The sequence below is a fragment of the Lynx canadensis genome, chromosome B3 (genome assembly GCF_007474595.2).
Source record: "Lynx canadensis isolate LIC74 chromosome B3, mLynCan4.pri.v2, whole genome shotgun sequence".
NCBI classification, from domain to species: Eukaryota; Metazoa; Chordata; class Mammalia; order Carnivora; family Felidae; genus Lynx; species Lynx canadensis.
Genome location: NC_044308.2, coordinates 29,388,467 through 29,409,381, shown reverse-complemented (window position 1 = coordinate 29,409,381; position 20,915 = coordinate 29,388,467). Strand labels below are relative to the sequence as shown.

General features: G+C 35.1%; 1 protein-coding gene and 1 non-coding gene across 4 annotated transcripts in view; both read left to right on the top strand.

Moving 5' to 3' along the window:
- SCAPER (S-phase cyclin A associated protein in the ER) overlaps window positions 1-20,915 on the top strand; it is a 508,094-nt gene that overhangs the window by 190,670 nt on the left and 296,509 nt on the right. The window lies entirely within an intron of this gene.
- On the top strand, window positions 18,475-18,639 carry LOC115517460. Its single transcript, XR_003969909.1, has one exon. It is a non-coding gene; the product is annotated as a U1 spliceosomal RNA (small nuclear RNA).

The following is a 20,915-nucleotide window of genomic DNA, read 5'->3' as shown; positions in this document are numbered from 1 at the left end:
TTTCTGTATTGGTTTTCTTTTAGTTAACATTCAGTTTTAGAAATATTGATCATTAATCAGAACTGTAGTTTTCTTACAGTTTTTTCAAGATTCTCTGTCGTTGGGTTGGTAAATTACAACTACATGAAATTCTCTTCCATGAACCTTTTTTTAAAAACACAGTTGGTTTATTTTAAAATGCAGTTTCAAGGGTACCTGGGTGGCTCAGTTGGTTAAGCATCCAACTTTGGCTCAGGTCATGATCTCACTGTTCGTGGGTTTGAGCCCTGCATTGGGTTCTGTGCTGACAGCTTGGAGCCTGCTTCAGGTTCTGTGTCTCTCTTTCTGTCCATCCCCCACTCACATATTCTCTCTCTCAAAAATAAATGAATAAACATTAAAAAAATAAATAAAATAAAATGTAATTTCAAATAGGTAGCAAATGCCTGCAATTTAGATACTTAAGCTCTCTAGTGTTTGATAAAACTCTATTTTGTGACCCTTAGATAGCTATACAAATGTGAAAAGCCATTTTCAACTGTATTTCTCTGCATGAGTCCATATGTATTACAATATGTGCTGCTTTTTGTTTACAATATGATAGTTATCTAATTTTATAGTTTGCTTATAGCAATTAAAACTATTTTTTTCCTTTTTGCATGTGTTTATTTGGAAATTAGAATGGAGTGTCCCAACCTGATATTTTAAGTGTTTAAGTTGTAACATGTTGGCTGTTATTTGTAGCTGATACCCATTCCCTTTACAAAGTTGATTAAATATCTAAACATTATTGCTTTTTAAAAGACATAAACTCTTAAACTCCTTAAACTCTTATTCAAGATCATGGTGGTTTGGGATGTCTAGAATAGTGACTACTTTTACACATCTACAGATTACAGACTAATACATTTTCTGGCTTTTGTGTGTCATTTGTGAGGAGTTGCAGAATCATCACCATGGGCGACATTAAAAGACCAAAGCAATTGTGATGACTATTTTGCAGCTGCTTTCTTTCAGTTGCATGATAGAGGATCAGAAACAGTGTTGTAGTGAGGCATATTTATATAACCCAAGCTACTTCTACTTCTCTCAAAGTTTTGTAATATGTACTTCTTTATATAGAAATTTGATACATGTGTAATCTTGAAATCCATAATATGATAATTTCATATTGTAACGATAAAGGAAATAAAGGATTTATTTTTAAAATCTTTTTTAATGTTTATTTATTTTTGAGAGACAGAGAGAGACACACACAAATCTGAAGCCCGATGCGGGGCTTGAACCCATGAACTGTTGAGATCATGACCTGAGCTGAAATTAGATGCTCAACCAACTGAGCCACCCAGGTGCCCCGGAAATAATGGATTTATTAATAGGAGTTTATAAGCAGGAATGTTCTCACTCTGACAAGAATAGTTAATGAGTTTAACATTTTATTTGCCTAATTTACATAATTCTTATTTTCCTTACTAAATAATTGATTATAAATGCTTTTATTTTAATTAATTAATTAATTAATTAATTAATTTAGAGTACAAGCAGGGTAGGGACAGAGAAAGAGGGAGAGAGAGAATCTCAAGCTGACTCCATGCCATCAGCCCATCAGTCGGGCTTGAACTCATGGAACCGTGAGATCATGACCTGTGTCGAAATCAGGAGTTGGACACTTAGCTGACTGAGCCACCCAGGTGCCCCTAAATGCTTTTATTTTAATTTGGACTTTATTAGGTTCTTTATCTGAAATTCAATGGCCAGCATATTAGTTCCAAAGTAAATATTTATAGAGGAGCAGACCTCTGATCAGAGTTATTGAGTTTTAGTAATAATTATTTTGTCAATTGACTTCTCTTGCAGTCTTTAGAGGCACATCTGTTGTGTCAGGAAAATCACAAAGTTGTAAAACAAAATTTTCACAATCCCAAATTTGGTCCTCTCTCTCAAAAATTTGTTTTATATTACAAAGTATTTCAGCATCATAAAGGAGTGTAATAAACCCCGTATTTCTGTCACCTAGATAATGAGATAACACTTATTTCCTGGTCCCTCCATATTTGGAAAGATGGAGGGGATACAGAAGCTATAAAGTGTGGGTAGTGACGCCAGGCTCTGGGAATAGAACTAAATCCTTATGTTGCATGCTGAGAAATCAGTAGATAATCCTAAACTGGAAAATGAAGAAGTGGCAATGCAAACGTATATTCAGGAATATAGAGAAGAAAGATAAAATAACCTACTAAAACCATTGTGCCTGGATTGGAGAAAGAAGTGGGAGAGCAGTGGGAAACTACTTTCTTTGAACCATTGACTGTGTTAATCATGTCTGTGGGTAATATTGACAAAAGCATAAACATTTTTAAAAAAATAAAGAACTACAACAATGGCAATTATGTTCATGGCCATGTTGCTCAGGAATCTTCTGTGTCCATAATTTTTTGTTCATGGTTAAATTAGGTAAATTAATGCATATGCCACCATAGATGGCTATCATAGTGAACTTGGATATTTTGGCCAATTATATTCTTAATTCTTTTATTTTAAATTTATTGCAGTATCCTTTGATGCCTTTAATCCAAATACTGGATTTTTCCTTTTTTTCTGTTGCTTTCTGTTCCTATTATTTGTAGACAAATAATAAAACAACTATCAGTGTATCCCCCACTCAGGTTAGTGAGTATCTCCTGGTAGGAAATTATGTTTTTGTTTGTTTCTAGTGCTTTTGCTTGTGAAAGATATTTTCACTAGGTGTAGATTTGTGGCTTAATAATTATTTTCTCCAAAAATTGAGAGATAGTATTCTTTGTTTTCTTGCTTCCATTCCTAGTAGTGTAGGTTTTTTTCTTCTTTATTATTTTTTCAAAATTGACTTGGCTGTTCCTCTGCTTTTCAGTTTGTACATAACCTCTGCAATTAACTTGTTAAACTAAGAAAATCCAGTTTGAATTTTTATTGACATTGCTGTGGAATTCTACATTAAATTGGCAAGAGTAGGCATCTTTTAAATATATTTTCTTTCCATCCAGCAACATGTTTGTCTACTTGTGCCTTGCATTTGTTTATGTGTCCTTTAGTTAAGCGTTCATTTTCTTCATTTAACTCTTAAACATGTTTTAGTAGGCTTATTTTGTTTCTAAATTAATGGGTTTTAAAAGTATTTTAAAGTGACAAAATTTAAAAAATTCCAACAATTTAGAATTACAGTTATTTCCTTTTAAACAAAAAGGTATTTCCAAGGTTATGGATTAGAGAGGTGGCAGTGCCTTTTGTTTTATGAGTATGAGTATATATGTGCCATTTAAAAGTCTGAAGTGATTCATGGATTTGACTGCCATTCTGTATAGGGACCAGACTGATCTTCTGGGCATTGCTTCAGTTTTAAACTATGTGATGCTAAAATGAGTCCTGTTCTTTGTTTTTAATTTCAACTTTTGTCACATTATGATCAGAGTGTATGGTTTATCTAGGCTTCTACTTTGGAGAGTTTATTGATTTTCTTTATGGCTTAATACGCTGTAAAACATTACGAATACATTTCTCACTTTGGGTATATATAATATATATTAGATCAGATTTGCTCATTGTTATGCAAATATTCTCATTTTTCATACCTATTTTTTCTGCTCACTAATACCCTTTTCTCAAAAATGGAAAGATTGCCAGTGTACTATTATTACTATTTATACATGTCTTCTTGTGTTTTAAAAATCACTCTATATATATGTATATCACAATGTTTTATTATCATGATTACAACTATTTACATAATTTTTGTCTTACTGATGAATTTTACCTCTTAAAAATATGAAAGGTCCCTCTTTCCTATTTCATGCCTCTCTCCTTGAATATTATTTTTGTATGGTATTAATTTTGCAAACCTAGTTTTGGATAGTGCCGCCTGATATGTCCCTTTATATCGTTTCCCTCCCTTCTTCTCCCTTTTGCTCTTGTCTCCATCATAGTTTTGTTTTTGCACCTAGATCTGTTCTTAAAAAGTATAATATTATTTTAGCTGTTTCCTGCTTTATAAAAAAGTACCATGCTATATACACCCTTTTGGACTTAACTCTTTTCTACTGAATATTATAGTGCCTCAATTCATACAAGTTAGAAAATTGTTGCCATTTTTATTCTTTTTTAATATATATATTTTGTAGAAAGAGGGTGCACATGAGCGGGAGAGAGGGGCAGAGGGAGAGAGAGAAAGAGAGAGTCTTAAACAGGCTCCACACTCCGTGTAGAGCCCAATATGGGACTTGACCCTACAACCCTGGGATCATGACCTGAGCAGAAATCAAGAGTTAGACGCTCAACTGACTGAACCACTCAGGCACCCCAAAATTGTTGCTGTTTTTAAACAGCTTTGAGGCATAACTATCATAAATTAGACTGCACTTACTTTTAGGTTTACTATAACTTTTAGCATATTCATACCATCACCATGATCAGGACAGTGAACATAGCTGCCGCCTCAGTAAGTTTCCTCATCTACTGTATCCCTGCTGATTATCTGCCTACTTTTGTTCTATCAATTTTTGAGAAAGGGATATTGAAACCTTTTATTTTAATTGTGAATTCTTCTATTTCTCTTGGCAGTTCGATCAGTTTTTGCTTTATGTTGTTTCAAATTGTATTATTAGTGGCATAAATGCTAATGATTGTTATGTCCCCTTGATTAATTGACCCCTTTCATATGAAATCACCTTCTTTATTGCTAGTAATATTTTTTGCCACCTTACCTACATATTAATTATCCATTCCAGCTTTCTTTTATCTAGTGTTAGTGTATCTTTTTCTATTCTTTTACTTTTAACATATTTATATTTTTGCATATGTCTTTTTATTAAACACTTAAATAGACTTATAGACAATCTGTGTCCTGGTTCTGGTGACTTTGATGTGAAGCTACAGAGTTTCTGAAGCTCTTGTCACCTAGGGCTGTGAAAGGCGCTTACAACTGAGGACTTCCAGCTTTGCCTCTGAGCATTCTTTTCCCTTTGATCTTTTATTGAAAGGGTGATGTTATTTGTGATCTTTGGTAATATTGTTACTGGGATATTATTGAGATGACTTTGAAGGATGAAGCCTAATTGTAATGTAGCATGCTGTATTTGAAATCTGAGAATTCTGAGAAAATACCTTTCATTACAAAGCTTGGTTCAATATAATTGAACCATTCCCTGTTGCAGTGTTGAGTTCAACCTTTCTCTATCTTCACAGCATAATAAATTAATAAGCTTGTTGAACTCTGTGCTTTCCTTTGAGACATTTGTTAAACCTCAGATTAGATCAGAAAAGAACATCAGAATCTACAAAAGAAGTCTTTACCCCATTTATCATCTCCACCTACAGGAAAACTGATGGAGTATTTGTAATTGTCACTGAGTGGCAGGGGGACAGATGGTCGGCTATCATCCTATCAGAAGATGGCCTTTTCTCTTTGGCGTGGTGTCTGTTTCACAGTATTTCATTAGCTTCATTTTTCTTGTTTGTCACTTGAGACAATGTAATACATAGACTATAGTAGATAAAAATAGAAGTGTGTCCTATACCTGTAGAAAGGGACCTTGGTGGAGTTGAATCTTTTGTCTAATTAAAATTGTCTATCAGGTTTTAAAAGTTGTCATTGTCTTATGTTTAATTTTTCAAAATGGATGCTGTCACAAAAGGCATTGTTTTGATAAAAAGCATTACATTTCAGATTTTATTAAATTTACTGTTTGACAAATTTTTAAGTTTTACTTAAATGTAATAGAATTCTCAAACTTCTTATTTTTTCAAGCATTTTTTCAGCACCTGCTTGTGCACTTTGCATTAGTCCAGGCACCAGGGAAGCACAGATGAATGTCAAGTGAGCCTAACTTTTCAGTGTATGCTGTCTGAGTTTCATGAATCTCTAAACACACTCATTTTTAAAACTGAACTAGTTCTTTATATGGTGCTTTATTTTTGAATAGTGTTTAGGTAATATCTGTAGATACTTTATTTGATATGGCAAATTCCATCTTACAAATCACTAATTACAAATCATCTTTCCTCTGAACTCATTCCGGAGGATAATCTGCTGAACAGTTTGTGGAGTGATACCAGTCAGAATAATAGTTTACTGCAGATTGTTTTGGTGTTATTCTTGGTAAAACTCTGACACCCAGAGAATCTTACCTCTTTAACTTAAGCAGTTAGCATAAGCCCTTGGCATATAGTAACTATTGAATTAAATGTTAATAAACTAAATGTTAATGAGCTAATTACCATTTATTGTTTTCAATATATCATATTGAAGAGTGGTGTTGGTATTCAAAATATATGGTAGAGTGCTGTCTAAAAATACCATGTTGTTTTAGTTGAGTATTCTTTTATTTCCTCCGTTCATCTGCTTCTTTTTCTCCTAATTTTTCTTCTCTTCTAATTTTTTCTTCTTCTTTTCTTCCTTCATTCTCCATTCCTCTACTTCCCCCTCACCCCTCACTTTTCTTACCCTTATCATCATCCAGAAAAAAAAAAAGATGTTCCATTCCTCCAGCCTCCACCTTTCCCCAGTTTTTGTAGAAGGCGGTGAGGAAGTGTTGTAAAATGCCTCCTTATTTAGCTTATTTGTTGTTCTGCCACGTAGGCTTAAAAGAATAGAATGCCTTATAATATTTTTAAGAATATAAGAAAAAACATTGTTTGGTTTTAGAATAGACTGGTATCGTTGGATTTTAGATTCATAGTTGAAGAAGTACAGGATGAGGTTTAGAGAAAAATGTTTTTCCAAACAATATATGAAAACCCTTACATTTATTCCTCATATATTTAGATTGTAGTTTGGTATCCACCCTGCTCTTGAAAGCAAACTTTTAGCTGCAAAGAAATAAGTAAGCTTCTTGAGTATGAGATTGGATTTCAATAAAGAGGACTTTTGATGTTCAAATACATTTGTATTATTGCAATGAAGCTTTAGTCCATTTTTTTTTCCAAAGGAGACGTGTTTAAACTCTTTTGATCCTAAAAAGAACATCCTTAAATATTCTCATGTCTGTGTTGTAATATTTTAGAACAATGGGCAGCAGATTATTTCTTTTGATATACCACATTTTATGAAATGTGTTTATTCTGAGGTATAACTTGAGTTCTAAAAATGGCAGTTTAATAAAATTCTTTATTGTGTCACTTATGTTTTCTTGCTTAACCTATTTTTAGAACTTTTACATTCTTTTCCAAAAGTCATGAATCTGTCTGTAGCTTAATTTTTTTCATTTCTCTATTAAAAAATGAGGAAGTATGAGAACTTTTAGGAAGAGTGAAAGAACATCAAGTTCATAAATCTCAGTATGAATTATTTAATATAGCAAATTATGGTAGAAAGACCATAAAAGGTAATTAAAAGAATAAGGGTATAAACTTTGATGAGATCATGTCCATATAGGTATTAGTTTCCTTATATACATCATTCGTATTTCATATTGTAGCAATGTGTTTTAAATAAGTCACAATTGTGACTTAAAAATTAGATTTACAATTTGTGTGTGTATAATTAGCCATCACTGATTACCTTTTGGGCTAGTTACAATGTTAGAAAAGGGGGAACCTTAGGATTTATTGTCTAATCCCTTTATTTTACTAGGGAGGAAACTGAGGCCCAGAGAAGTCACTCAGTCATGAATTGTAGACTTTATCTTGCTGTAGGTATTTTGACTCATAGTTCAGTGCTGGTTCTACTGCATCACTCTGCTTTTCTATGCCCAAAAGAAAAACATGACTCCTATTAATGCTTATGTAGGATTAATAGTATCAAGTAGCCAAAATGGCCAACTTAGACTCACTTCTGACTTGTTAGTAGGAGAGTAGGACTTGCATTGAGCCAGGATTCCATGAGATTAGGAGTTGTACTTTTTCTGTTAGGAAGGAAGGACATTCAGGGGCCTTTGGGATGATTTTTGGTCCTGAGTACTTTGTATTTTGAAAACGACTAAGTAAATCACAGATACTGTGTCTTAAGGAGTATATTTTGCTTTTTCTTATGACTGTGGCATAGTATAACTGTGAGGAGATTAAAAAGATGAGTGTAGTTTTGCATAGTTACATTCATTCTTCCACAGCACTAATAAGCTTACAATTATAAGCTTATACAAATCAACACTCTTTTCTTTAAAAAGCTTGCTTTTCTTTGCATTTCCATATTAGCATTAATTTTGCAATAATTAAAATATTAATGTAGAAAATTGGATAAAAAATAAATAATACTTAGTTAACATTTTGACCTATTTTCTGCTCTTTATACGTGAATATATAAATTTACATGCTTATTTATGTATAAACTACATGGCCTAGGTTTGAATCCTGAAATTTCATGTAACATTATCCAGTGTATGTTTTTAATATCATTACTGTTGTTTAAAATTAATCAAATCTGTGTAGTATCATCTTATTGCATGCGCTATAATTTATACAATCAATTCCCTACTGCTGATATTTTGTCTGCAGTGTATATATTTATAGAGAAATATTTTTTTACCTCTGTTCCTTTATGGCAGTTTTGCAGAAGTAGTTAGTATCTTTATTATTTTTTAATGGAGCATGTTATTACATATTACTAAATATTAAGTAGAACACTTAATACTGATATCAGGGATACTGATACCTGAAAAGTTCCATTTTTGAATGGCCAGAGCTATAGATAACTTGAAGCAAGTAATATTTTCAAGTAAAAGGAAATGAGACTGCTCTATTTTCCTGATCTTGGCCAGTTCCTTTTAAGAAAGGATGTCATCAAGAATTAGAGCCCAAACGTTAGGTTCTAGGGTTCAGGGCAGGCTCAAATCATAGCAGGAATCTAGAGCAGTAAGTAGGGAAAGAAAAAAGAGTCAAATTTTATGTGGACTACTGCTGAGTATAAATTGGAGTGAGAGGAAGTGCTGCCTGCCTGTGTACACAGGCGCCCAAGGATTGCTCAAATATACTGGATGCTGGACCTTGAGCAGCAAGATTAATTTTAACTAGTGGATGGATCCTGCTAGTGTACTTCCTGTCACAACAGATTGGGCTATGGAATTAGGGTGAAGAGCATTAGAACCTTCATCTTTGACTCAGCGAGGAGAGTCTGGATCTTTTAGGTCAGCACTCTTTCTTAGGAGGCTCGGTTTATTCACCATATTGTAATTGCCAGTTAACTTTTGCCCTGTCCGTCCCATAGTCTCAGACATAAGAGGGCCATGTAAGGAATATGATTGGGTCAATAAAATATGTCACTTCTTCTTTAAGTAAAACACTTCCTTATTATTTCTACTTTTTTTTTTATAAGGTATTATCTCCCATCTTTATAACAGATTTCAAACTTGCGCCGCACACTTCAGTGATCAAATCTGCAGATGTTAGTCTGTAAATCTGTTCATATTTTAAGTTCAGCTCTTAGATAATTCAGGGATATGAATATTATGATTTCATTTACTTCTTTTGGCAAGCCAAATAGTTTTAAGACTCATGTGTACAAATAACTTTTCCTTACAATGTGACTCTTTTCTGAACTGGTTATTATGGAGAAATTAAAACATAAGTAATAGAACAGTATGATGAACCTCCATGTACTCATCACTGAGCCATAACAATGAAATTCATAATGAATCCCTCCCAAATACTATTTTGAAATCAATTTCCAGATATCATTTCATGATAGCTATTTTTAAAAAGACTTACTGCTTATTATACATTCTTATTATAAAGAGAGAAGTTCTTTAAGTTAGATTTTTAAATCTAAAATCTAAAATTAAGATAGATTTTTAAAATCTATCACAATCTGGGAACGTTTTAGTGTTTTGCCTTCTTTTCTTTCTTTCTTTTTTTTTTTTCAATTTTTCATTTAAATTCTACTTACTTAGCATACAGTGTAAAATTGTTTCCAGGAGTAGAATTTAGTGATTGATCACTTACATATAATACCCAGTGCCATCGCAACAAGTGCCCTCCTTAATACCCATCAGCCTCCACCCAGCTCCCTCAATTAACCCTCAGTTTGTTTTCTGTCGTAAAGAGTATCTTATTGGTTATTTTCCTCTCTCCTTTTTCCCCTCCCCATATGTTCATCTGTTTTGTTTCTTAAATTCCACATATGAGAAAAGTCATATGGTATTTGTCTTTCCCTGATTGACTTAGTTTGCTTAGCATAATACAGTCTAGCTCATTCCATTTTGTTGCAAATGATAAGATTTCATTCTTGTTGATCGCTAATATTCCATTGTGTGTATGTGTGTATACACATGTGTATGTGTGTATACACACATACATACACACATACCTTCTTTATCCATCATTCAATGGATATTTGGACTCTCTCCATAGTTTGTTGATATTGCTGCTTTAAGTATCTGGGAATGTGTATCCCTTCAAATCTGTATTCTTGTATCCTTTGGCTAAATACCTAATAGTGCCATTGCTGGATCATAGGGTAGTTCTGTATTTAGTTTTTTGAGGAACCTCCATACTGTCTTCTACAGTGGCTGTACCAGTTTACATTCCCACCAACAGTGCAAGTGTTCCCCTTCTCAGCATCCTGTTCAACACCTGCTGTTTATTGTGTTGTTAATTTTAGCCATTCTGACAGGTATGAGGTGGTACCTCATCATGGTTTTGATTTGTATTTCCCTGGTGATGAGCGATGTTGAGTATCTTTTCATGTGTCTTTTAACCATCTGTATGTCTTTTTTGGAAAATGTCTATTCATGTCACCTACCCATTTCTTAACTGGGTTATTTGTTTTTGGGTGTTGAGTTTGATAAGTTCTTTATAGATTTTGGATACTAACCCTTTATCAGATATGTTGTTTGCACATATCTTCTCCCATTCCACTGGTTGCCTTTTAGTTTTGTTGATTGTTCCCTTTGCTCTGCAGAAGTTTTTTATCTTGATGAAGTCTTAGTAGTTCATGTTTGCTTTTGTTTCCCTTGCCTCCAGTGTCTAGTGAGAAGTTTCAACAGCCAAGCTCAAAGAGGTTGCTGCCTGTGTTCTCCAGGATTTTTATGGTTTCTTGTCTCACACTTAGAAACTTATTCTTCAATCCATTTTGAACTTATTTTTGTGTATGGTATAAGAGAGTGGTCCAGTTTCTTTCTTCTGCATGTTACCCTCCATTTTTCCCAACACCATTTGTTGAAGAGACTGTCGTTTTTCCATTGGGTATTCTTTCCTGCTTTGTTGAAGATTAGTTGACCATATAACTGTGGGTGCATTTCTGGGTTTTCTGTTCCATTGATCTGTGTGTTTGTTTTTGTGCCAGTACCATACTATATTAATGACTACAGCTTTATAACGTAGATTGAAGACTGACATCGTTATGTCTCAGGCTTTGCTTTTCTTTTTCAGGATTGCTTTGGTATTCGGGGTCTTTTTGGTTGCATACAGTTTTAGGAACGGTTTGTTCTAGCTCTTTGAAAAATGCTGATGGTATTTTTATAGCAGTTGCAGCAAATGTGTAGATTGCTTTGGGTAGTATTGACATTTTAACAGTGTTCTTCCAATCCTTGAGCATGGAATGTTTTTCCATTTCTTTGTGTTCTCTTCAGTTTCTTTTATAAGTGTTCTGTAGTTTTCGCAGTACATATTTTTTACCTCTGTAGTTAGGTTTATTCCTAGGTGTCTTACAGTTTTTGATGCAGTTGTAAATGGGATCAATTCCTTGATTTCCCTTTCTGCTGCTTCATTATTGTTGTATAGAAATGCAACAAGGTTCTGTACATTGATTTTATATTCTGCAACTTTGCTGAATTCATGTGTTAGTTCTAGCAACTCTTTGGTGGAGTCTTTTGGGTTTTCTACATGGAGTATCATGTCATTTGCAAATAGTGAAAGTTTGACTTCTTCCTTGCTGATTTGGATGCCTTTTATTTCTTTTTGTTGTCTGATTGCTGAGGCTAAGACTTCCAGTACTATGTTAAATAGCAATATGAGAGTGGACATCCCTGTCTTGTTCCCGACCATAGAGGAAAAAATCTCACTTTTTCGCCATTGAGGATGATATTAGCTGTGGCTCTTTTATATGTGGCCTCTATGATGTAAAGGTATGTTCCATCTATCCCTACTTTTTTAAGGGTTCTTATCAAGAGTGGATGCTGTATTGGGGTGCCTGGGTGGCTCAGTCAGTTAAGCATCTGACTCTTGATTTTGGCTAAGGTCATGATCTCATGGTTCCATGAGTTTGAACCCTGCTTAGGGCTCTGCGCTGACAGTGCAGAGCCTGCTTGGGATTCTCTCTTTCCCTCTCTTTGCCCCTCCCTGCTTGTGCACATGCTCTCTCTCTCAAAATAAATAAACTTTAAAAAGAATGGATGCTGTATTTTGTGAAATGGTTTTCTGCATATATTGAGAGAATCATATGTATCTTCTCCTTTCTTTTATTAATGTGGTGTATCATGATTGATTTGCGAATATTGAACCAGACCTGCAGCCTAGGAATAAATCCCTCTTGATCATGGTGAATAATTCTTAATGCACTTTGGATTCAGTTTGCTACTGTCTTGTTGAGAATTTCTGCATCCGTATTTATCAGGGATATTGGCCCATAACTCTTTTTAGTCAGGGCTTTGTCTGGTTTTGGAATCAAGGTAATGCTGGCCTTGTAGAAGGAGTTTGGAATTTTTCCTTTCATTGCTGTTTTTTGAAACAGTTTGAGAAGATTCCGCATTAACTTTTCTTTAAATGTCTTGTTGAATTCCCCTGGAAAGCCATCTGGCCCTGGATGTTTGTTTGATGGGAAATTTTTGATTGTTGATTCCGTTTCTTTGCTGGTTATGTGTCTGTTGAAAGTAACTATTTCTTCCTGTTTCAGTTTTGGTAGTTTGTATGTTTCTAGGAATTTGTCCATTTCTTCCAGATTGGCCAGTTTGGGGCATATAATTTTTCATAATATTCTCTTATAATTATTTGTATTTCTGTGGTGTTGATTGTTATCTCTCCTCTTTCATTCATGATTTTATTTATTTGAGTTTATTTTCTTTTAGATAAGTCTGGCTAGGGGTTTATCAATTTTGTTAATTCTTTTGACAAACCAGCTGTTAGTTTTGTTGACCTGTTCTGTTCTTTCTTGTTTCTATATCATGTATTTCTGTTCTAGTCTTTATTATTTCCCTTCTTATGCTTGCTTTAGTCTTTACTTGGTGTTCTTTTCCTAGCTCCTTTAGGTATAGGGTTAGGTTGTATATTGTAGACTTTTCTTGCTTTTTGAAGTAGACCTGTATTGCAGTAAACTTCCTTCTTAAGACTGCCTTTGCTGCATCTCAAAGTCATGTTTTCATTTTCATTTGCTTCCATGTACTTTTTTATTTGTTTTTTAATTTCCTGGTTAACCCATACATTCTTTAGTAGAATGTTCTTTAACCTCTGTGTATTTGAGGGCTTTCCATATTTTTTCTTGTGGTTGACTTCAAGTTTCATATTGTTGTCATTTGAAAATATTCATGGTATGATCTCAGTCTTTTTGTATTTGTTGAGGTCTGATTTGTGACCCACTATGTGATCTGTTTTGGAGAATGTTCCATGTGCACTCAAAAAGAATGTGTATTCTGCTGTGTTAGGATGAAATATTCTGAATATATCTGTTAGGTCCATCCAGTCCAGTGTGTCATTCAAAGCCATTATTTCTTTGTTGATTTTCTGCTTAGATGCTCTGCAGTAAGTGTGGTATTAAAGTCCCCTACTCTTATTGTATTATTACCAATGAGTTCCTTTATGGTTGTTATTAATTAATATATTTAAGTGCTTTCAATTTGGGGGCATAAATGTTTATAATTGTTAGATCTTCTTGATGGATAGACCCCTTAATTATGATATAATGCCCTCCTACATCTCTTGTTATAGTCTTTGTTTTAAAATCTAATTTTTCTGATATAAGTATGGCTCCTCTGGCTTTCTTTTGATGTCCATTATCATGGTAGATGGTTTTCCATCCCTTCATGTCTAATCTGCAGGTCTCTTTAGCTCTAAAGTGAGTCTCTTGTAAGCAGCATGTAGATAGGTCTTGTTTGTTTGTTTCATAACCATTCTGACACCCTATGTCTTTTGATTGGAGCATTTAGACCATTTACATTAGAGTGATTTTTTTTTTAAATGTTTTATTTTGTTTCTGAGAGAGAGCAAGTGAGGGAGAGGGAGACAGAGTCCAAGCAGGGGAGGAGTAAAGAGAGAGGGAGACATCTGAAGCAGGCTCCAGGCTCTGAGCTGTCAGCACAGAGCCTGACATGGGGCTAGAACTCATGCAAGATCATGACATGAGCCAAAGTCAGCCTTAATCAACTGAGCCACCCAGGCACTCCCAGAGTGATTATTGATAGACAGGAATTTACTGCTTTTGTGTTACCTGTAGATTTGGTGCTTCTAGTGATGTTCCCTGGTCCTTTATAGTCTTTGTTGCTTTTGGTCTTTTTTTCCCCCCACTGAAAGAGTCCCCTATAATATTTTTTGCAGGTCAGGTTTTGTAGACATGAACTCCTTTTGTTTTTGTTTGGGAAAGTATTTATCTCTCCTTCTATTCTAAATGACAGCCTTGGTGTATAAAAGATTCTTGGCTTTATATTTTTTCCCATTCAGTATGTTGACTGTATCCTGCCACTCCCTTCTGGCCTGCCGAGTTTCTGTGGAGAGGTCTGCTGCAAACCTGATCTATTTTCCCTTGTAGGTTAAAGACTTTTTTTTCCCTTGCTGCTTTCAGGATTCTTTCCTTGTCTGTGTATTTTGTGAATTTGACTATAATATGTCTTGGTGATGGCTGGCTTTTGTTGAATTTAATGGCAATTCTGTGCTTCTTAGATTTTGATGTCTGTTTCCTTCCCCACATTAGGGAAATTTTCAGTTATCATTTGCTCAAATAAACTTTCTGCCCCTTTTGTCTTTCTTCATCTTCAGAGATGCCCATGACACGAATGTTATTACAATTTAAGGAGTTGATAAGTTCTGTATGTCTACATTTGTGATACAATATGTTTCTATCTCTGTTGTTTTCAACTTCATTGTTTTTCATAATTGTATCTTATCTGTCACTGATTCGTTCCTCTGCTTCATCTGTCCTCCCTGTCCTGACATCCATTCAGGTTTGTACCTTGGTTATAGCATTTTTAATTTTAGTCTAAGTTTTGAGTTCTTTTATTACTGCAGTAAGGGATTCTCTAGTGTCTTCTATGCTTTTTTTTAAAGCCCAGGTGGCATCCTCATAATTATTGTTTTAATTCAAGTTCAGACATTTAACTTATATCTGTACTGAATAAATCCCTGGCCATGACTTCTTCCTCTTTCTTCTAGGATGAATTCCTCCGTCTTGGTACATTTTCAAGGTAAAAAAACAAAACTAAGCAAAAATGGAAGCTATATCCTAGGTGTGTTTTGGTCTGATTATTAAAAGAATCTGGATCATGTATATGTATATGTATGTGGATGTGGATATATGTATGTATTTATAATATAAAATAAAATAAATTTTAAAATAAAAAATTAAAAACTTGCTTTTTCTGTATCCCAAGGTGGGAGAAAACCAAAAAAGCTAGATCCTATTTCCCCTAGAGCTGAAACTTTGTAGTACTCTATGATCAGTAGACTTTGTGTGTGCAAAGGGTTTATGCTGGTCCTCTAGGGGTTGGACCTACTGCGCTGATTCTCAGCGGGAGATGTGCCTGCAGAGCACAGGTTAGGAGACTTGGTGTAAGCAGCTCCAGCTTCCACTTTGATGGCACTTATTTGCTCATTGAAGTTGGTCAGTGCTGATGGGTGTGGTGAAAATGGTGTTGTCCCACTTTCTCGTCCTCAGAGCAGGGATCTTGCGCCTGCCCCTCTTTAGGAAGCCCTCATAGAAGAGCAAACAATCACCTCTTTTGTGTCCCTGGCTTCTGCCAGATCCTTGCCTTCACCCTGCCTGCATCTGAGCTGTCTGCCTGCCAGGCAGCACATAATTCCTGTGTTCTATTTCAGGCACATGGCTAGGTTTCAAAACTCCAAATTTTATTAGAGATCCATTGTGTGGACCTGCACTGGTCCTCTGGGGGAGGATCTTACACTGTGGCCAGTGCCAGCTTCTCCCAGAAATTGGTTACACAATTGCCCAGCAGCTGGGAGGTCATGGTAAAGCACAGCAGAAAGCCGGCACCAAGGCTTGCTGCTCTCAGCCAGAGTCCCTGTTCCTATTTAGTGAATGGGCAGTTCACTGGCATCCACTGGGTCTTTTGCCCCAGAGAGACCTTGCCACCTTTCCCAAATGCACTCTAAGCAGGGGAACTACTTCCCATGTGACCCCAGGGATACTTAGACCATGCTGCCTCTACCGGGTCTCTGCCCTTCTTCCCCATGGGAGCACCACTAAACCTACCAGGCACAATCCTGGAGATGGTGCACACCTCTAGAACTTCAGACTTTGTGCTCCTCTGCTTATAAAAACTTGGGGTGTTCAGCTCCTTCCCTTCCTCAGTCAGTGGTTTTGTGGAAGTTTTTCTTGTACAATTCCCCATATGCACTTTCAGTCTTTCTTTTTCGCCCCTCTCTTGGCAGTCAGGGCTCCCTCCCCATCACAGCACCCACAGCTCTTCTCTCCCCAGATCAACTGTCTGCAGCTCCTCCCCTCCACTATGTGGCTATTTTTTCACCTCTAATTGAGCATTTTTGCTCTCTCAGTTCTCAGATCGATTTCTTGGGTGTTCAAAATTATATATTTATCTAGCTGCGTTTGAGCGATGAAGCAAGCTTAGGGTTTCCCTACTCCTCTGCCATCTAAACTCCTCCTCCTGCCTTATTTTCTTTATACATATGCATATACACATATAAGTATACAAAGATATTTATAGGTATATATGTAATTTTTTTACATAATTTCATTCGAGTAGAAGACTAATCTGCTTTAATAAAGACAACAAAAATACAATGATTTTGAGAACACAGAATTTTATTTCTTACAGTATTGCCCTGATGTTAACAGTAGAAGTATTCAGGGTAGATTTATTCCATGTTGTCTTTTCTTTTTTCTTTCCTTCTTTCTATTTTATTTTTATTTGGGTGTAGTTGACACTCAATGTTATATTAGTGTCTGGTGTAGATCTTAGTGATTTGACAAATTTATGCATTATGCTGTGTTCACCACACATGTAACTACTTACTGTCTGTCCTATTACATGGCTAATACAATATCATTTGCTTTATTACATATGCTGTGCCTTTTATCCCTGTGACTTAGTCATTTCATAACTGGAAGTGTGCATCTTCTACTCCCCTTCATCTATTCACCCCTCTCCCCCTGTTAACTATGAGTTTGTTCTGTGTATTTATAGGCCTGATTCTTTTTATTTTTTTTCTGATTCCAGTTTATGAGTGGAATCAAATGCCATTTGGTTTTTCAGCGACCCATCTTTCTCTGTCATCCTGTAGTATATGCCCTCTCCTTCAGGCTCAGAGCTGTGTTAGAGTGTTCCAGTCTGCTGAAGAGGAATAAAGTGAATGGACCTTCAAACACTGAGCATGCATTCATATTCTATTGATTAGAATTCAGTCAGGCTATTTCTAGCTATAAGAGGGACTTATAGGACTAGGAAATTCAGTTCCTAACTAAGGAATAATGTGACTTTCTAAGGCTCTATTACTGTACAGTGTCCAGTGGAAGTTTTCCCTGTGTCCTCTATTACATGCCCATGTCAGGTGAACCTAGAGGCTTGATCAGAGTAAGGTTCAACCGAAATCCGTAATTTGTATTGGGTTCTATAATTGGGAAATCTATAGTCGGTGTTCAGTTCTTTCACCAAGATGAACATAATGTCTTGATTGTCTTTTTCTTATATTGATGTATTAGCTATTAATTAATGGATACCTATACCCATGAATTAATGGATAGGGGTATATTCCAATTTTATATTTCATTTTCATTTACTATTTGTGTATATTTATAAAGAGATGCTTTCCCTCATCTACTATTTGGTTACTGAATGGCAGGATAGTTTTTTTTTTGCCACTTTTAAAAATAATCAATTTGTTCTCTAATATCCTGCAAAGACATCCAACTAGTTTTTTTTAATGTGTGTGGTTTTTTTTAATTTTTAATGTTTTATTTATTTTTGAGAGAGAAAGAGGCAGAGCATGAGCAGGGGAGGGACAGAGAGAGAGGGAGACACAGAACCCAAAACAATATCCAGGCTCTAAGCTGTCAGCATAGAACCCAATGCAGGGCTTGAACCCACGAACTGAGAGATTATGACCTGAGCTGAAGTCAGACGGTTAACTGACTAAGCTACCCAGGCATCCCTTAAATGTGTATTATTGAAAACTCATGGATTTAAATACTTTTGATGGGTTTCAGTCGTTGCAAATTTTCTTTTTTGAAGCTCAAATTATGCCATATTTTGATCAGTAGGAGTCTCTTAAAAAGTTTGCTATCAAATTCTTTTGACATGAGCCTAGTTGAATTTGATAGTTATCCTGCTACTTTGTATGGCAATCTTTTTACCCTTATGATCAGTTATTTCACTGGAAGTCCTTGTTACTTTTAAGAAATGGTATATTAGCATACTTAACCTGGCAGGGGAGATACCATGATCAGGAAGGTGGTTTTCCCAGGGCGAGGCTTATCCATTGCACTCGGGATGTGCTGACCTCTGCGATTTCCCCAAATGTGGGAAACTCGACTGCATAATTTGTGGTAGTGGGGGACTGCGTTCACGCTTTCCCCTGATTAAAAAAAAAAAGAAATGGTATATTAGGGTTGCTAATTACTATTGAGTAGGTCATTGTGAACAGAATTAGGAAATAAATAAAATGTATGTGATCTGTATATGAACTCTGTATTTGCACTCATATATACTTATGTGTGTGTGCATATGTTTTATTTTTTCTTTAAATATGATGGGCTCATGAATTCTTAAAATTTAAATTTAGGACTATAGGCATTTTATTTAACCTCTTCTGTATTTTAACTGTATCTCTTTTCTTCCATACCAAAAATTCAGAGAATCGAAGACACAGAAAATGATACAATTATAATATCCATAATCTCCTTTACTTCATCCCACATTACACACAAACTGGTTTAGAATGACATTACCACTACTCCTACTACCAATGTAATTGCTGAGAACAGTTTAAAATTTTGTTCATAAGTTTTCCCCATTCTTTCCGCCTTTTTCAATAGTAATACTGTGAAAAATCTGAGGCACAGCCATGATATACTATTTTCTTTAGCCTTTAACTACCAGTTTAGTCTTAGTTCTGTAAGTTTGTATTGTTAATACTAGTCCTTATGTCTATGTCTTTCTAGTCATTTTAGTTTTCTAAGGCTTGTTGTTTTTTTTATTACCTCTTAAGTTTTATTTTGTTAAATTTTTGAACTTTTTTCTTTTAATCTTATTTAAAATTAATTCCATTATAATTAGCATCCAGTGTTACATTATTTTCCGGTATACAATATACTGATTTAGCAGTCTATACATTACTCAGTGCTCATTATGTTAAGTGTACTTTCAAGCCCCTTCACTTGTTTCACCCATCGCCCCACCCACTCCCCTCTGGTAACCACCAGTTCTCTGTATTTAAGAGTCTGGTTTTTTGTTTGTCTCTTTATTCCTTTGTTCATGTGTTTTGGTTCTTAAATTCCACATATGAGTGACATTATAAGATATTTTCCTTTCTCTGACTGCCTTATTTTGCTTGGCATTATACCTTGTAGATCTAGCCATGTTGTTTCAAATGGCAAGATTTCATTTTTCATATGGGTAATATTACACACACGCACACACCACATCATCTCTATCATTTCGACTGTTGATGGGCACTTGGGTTGCTTCCATAATTTGGATATTGTAAGTAATGCTGCAGTAAACATAGGGGTGCATATATCTTTTTGAATTAGTGTTTTTATATTCTTTGGGTTAATACATAAAGTAGTACACTTACTGGATCAAAGGTAATTTATTTTTAATTTTTTGAGGACCTTCCATACTGTTATCCACAATGTCTGCACCAGTTTGCATTCCCACCAATAGTACATGAGCATTCCTTTTCCTCTGTATCCTCTCCAATACTTATTTCTTGTATTTTTTATTTTAGCTATTCTGACAGGTGTGAGTTGGTATCTCACTGTGGTTTTGATTTGCATTCCCCTGATGATGCATGATGTTGAGCATCTTTTCATGTACCTGTTGGACATTTGTATTTCATATTTGAAGAAATGTTTGTTAATGTCTTCTGCCAAGTTTTAATTGGATTCGTTTTTGGGGTGTTGACTTGTGTAAGTTCCTTATCTGTTTTGGATACTAACCCTTTATCGGATATGGCCCATTCTGTAAGGTTGCCTTTAATTTCGTTGATTGTTTCCCTTGCTGTGCAAAAGCTTTTTATTTTGATAAAGTCCTGGTAGTTTATTTTTGCTTGTGTTGCCCTTGTATGGGGAGACATATCTAGAAAAATGTTGCTACAGACAATGTCAAAGAAATTGCTGTGTATGTTCTCTTCTAGGATTATCATGGTTTCAGGTCTCACATTTAGTTCTTTAATCCATTTTGAGTTTATTTTTGTTTATAGTGGAAGTAAGTGGTCTGGTTTTGTTCTTTTGCATATAGCTGTACTCTTTTCCCAGCACCATTTGTTGAGGAGACTGTCTTTTTCCCATTGCATATTCTTGCCTCTTTTGTGGAAAATAATTGCCCATATAGTTGTGGGGTTATTTTTGGGGTCTCTATTCTTACCCATTGATCTTTGTGTCTATTTTTGTGCCATACTATGTGGTTTTAACTTCTACAGCTTGGTAGTTTATCTTGAAATCTGGGGTTATGAAACCTCCAGTTTTGTTCTCTTTCAAGTTTCTTTGGCTATTTGGGGCCTTTTGTGATCCCGTACACATTTTAGGATTATTCATTCTAGTACTGTGAAAAATGTTGTTGATACTTTGATAGGGATTACATTAAGTCTGTAAATTGCTTTGGTTTGGATGGCCATTTCAACAATATTTTTTC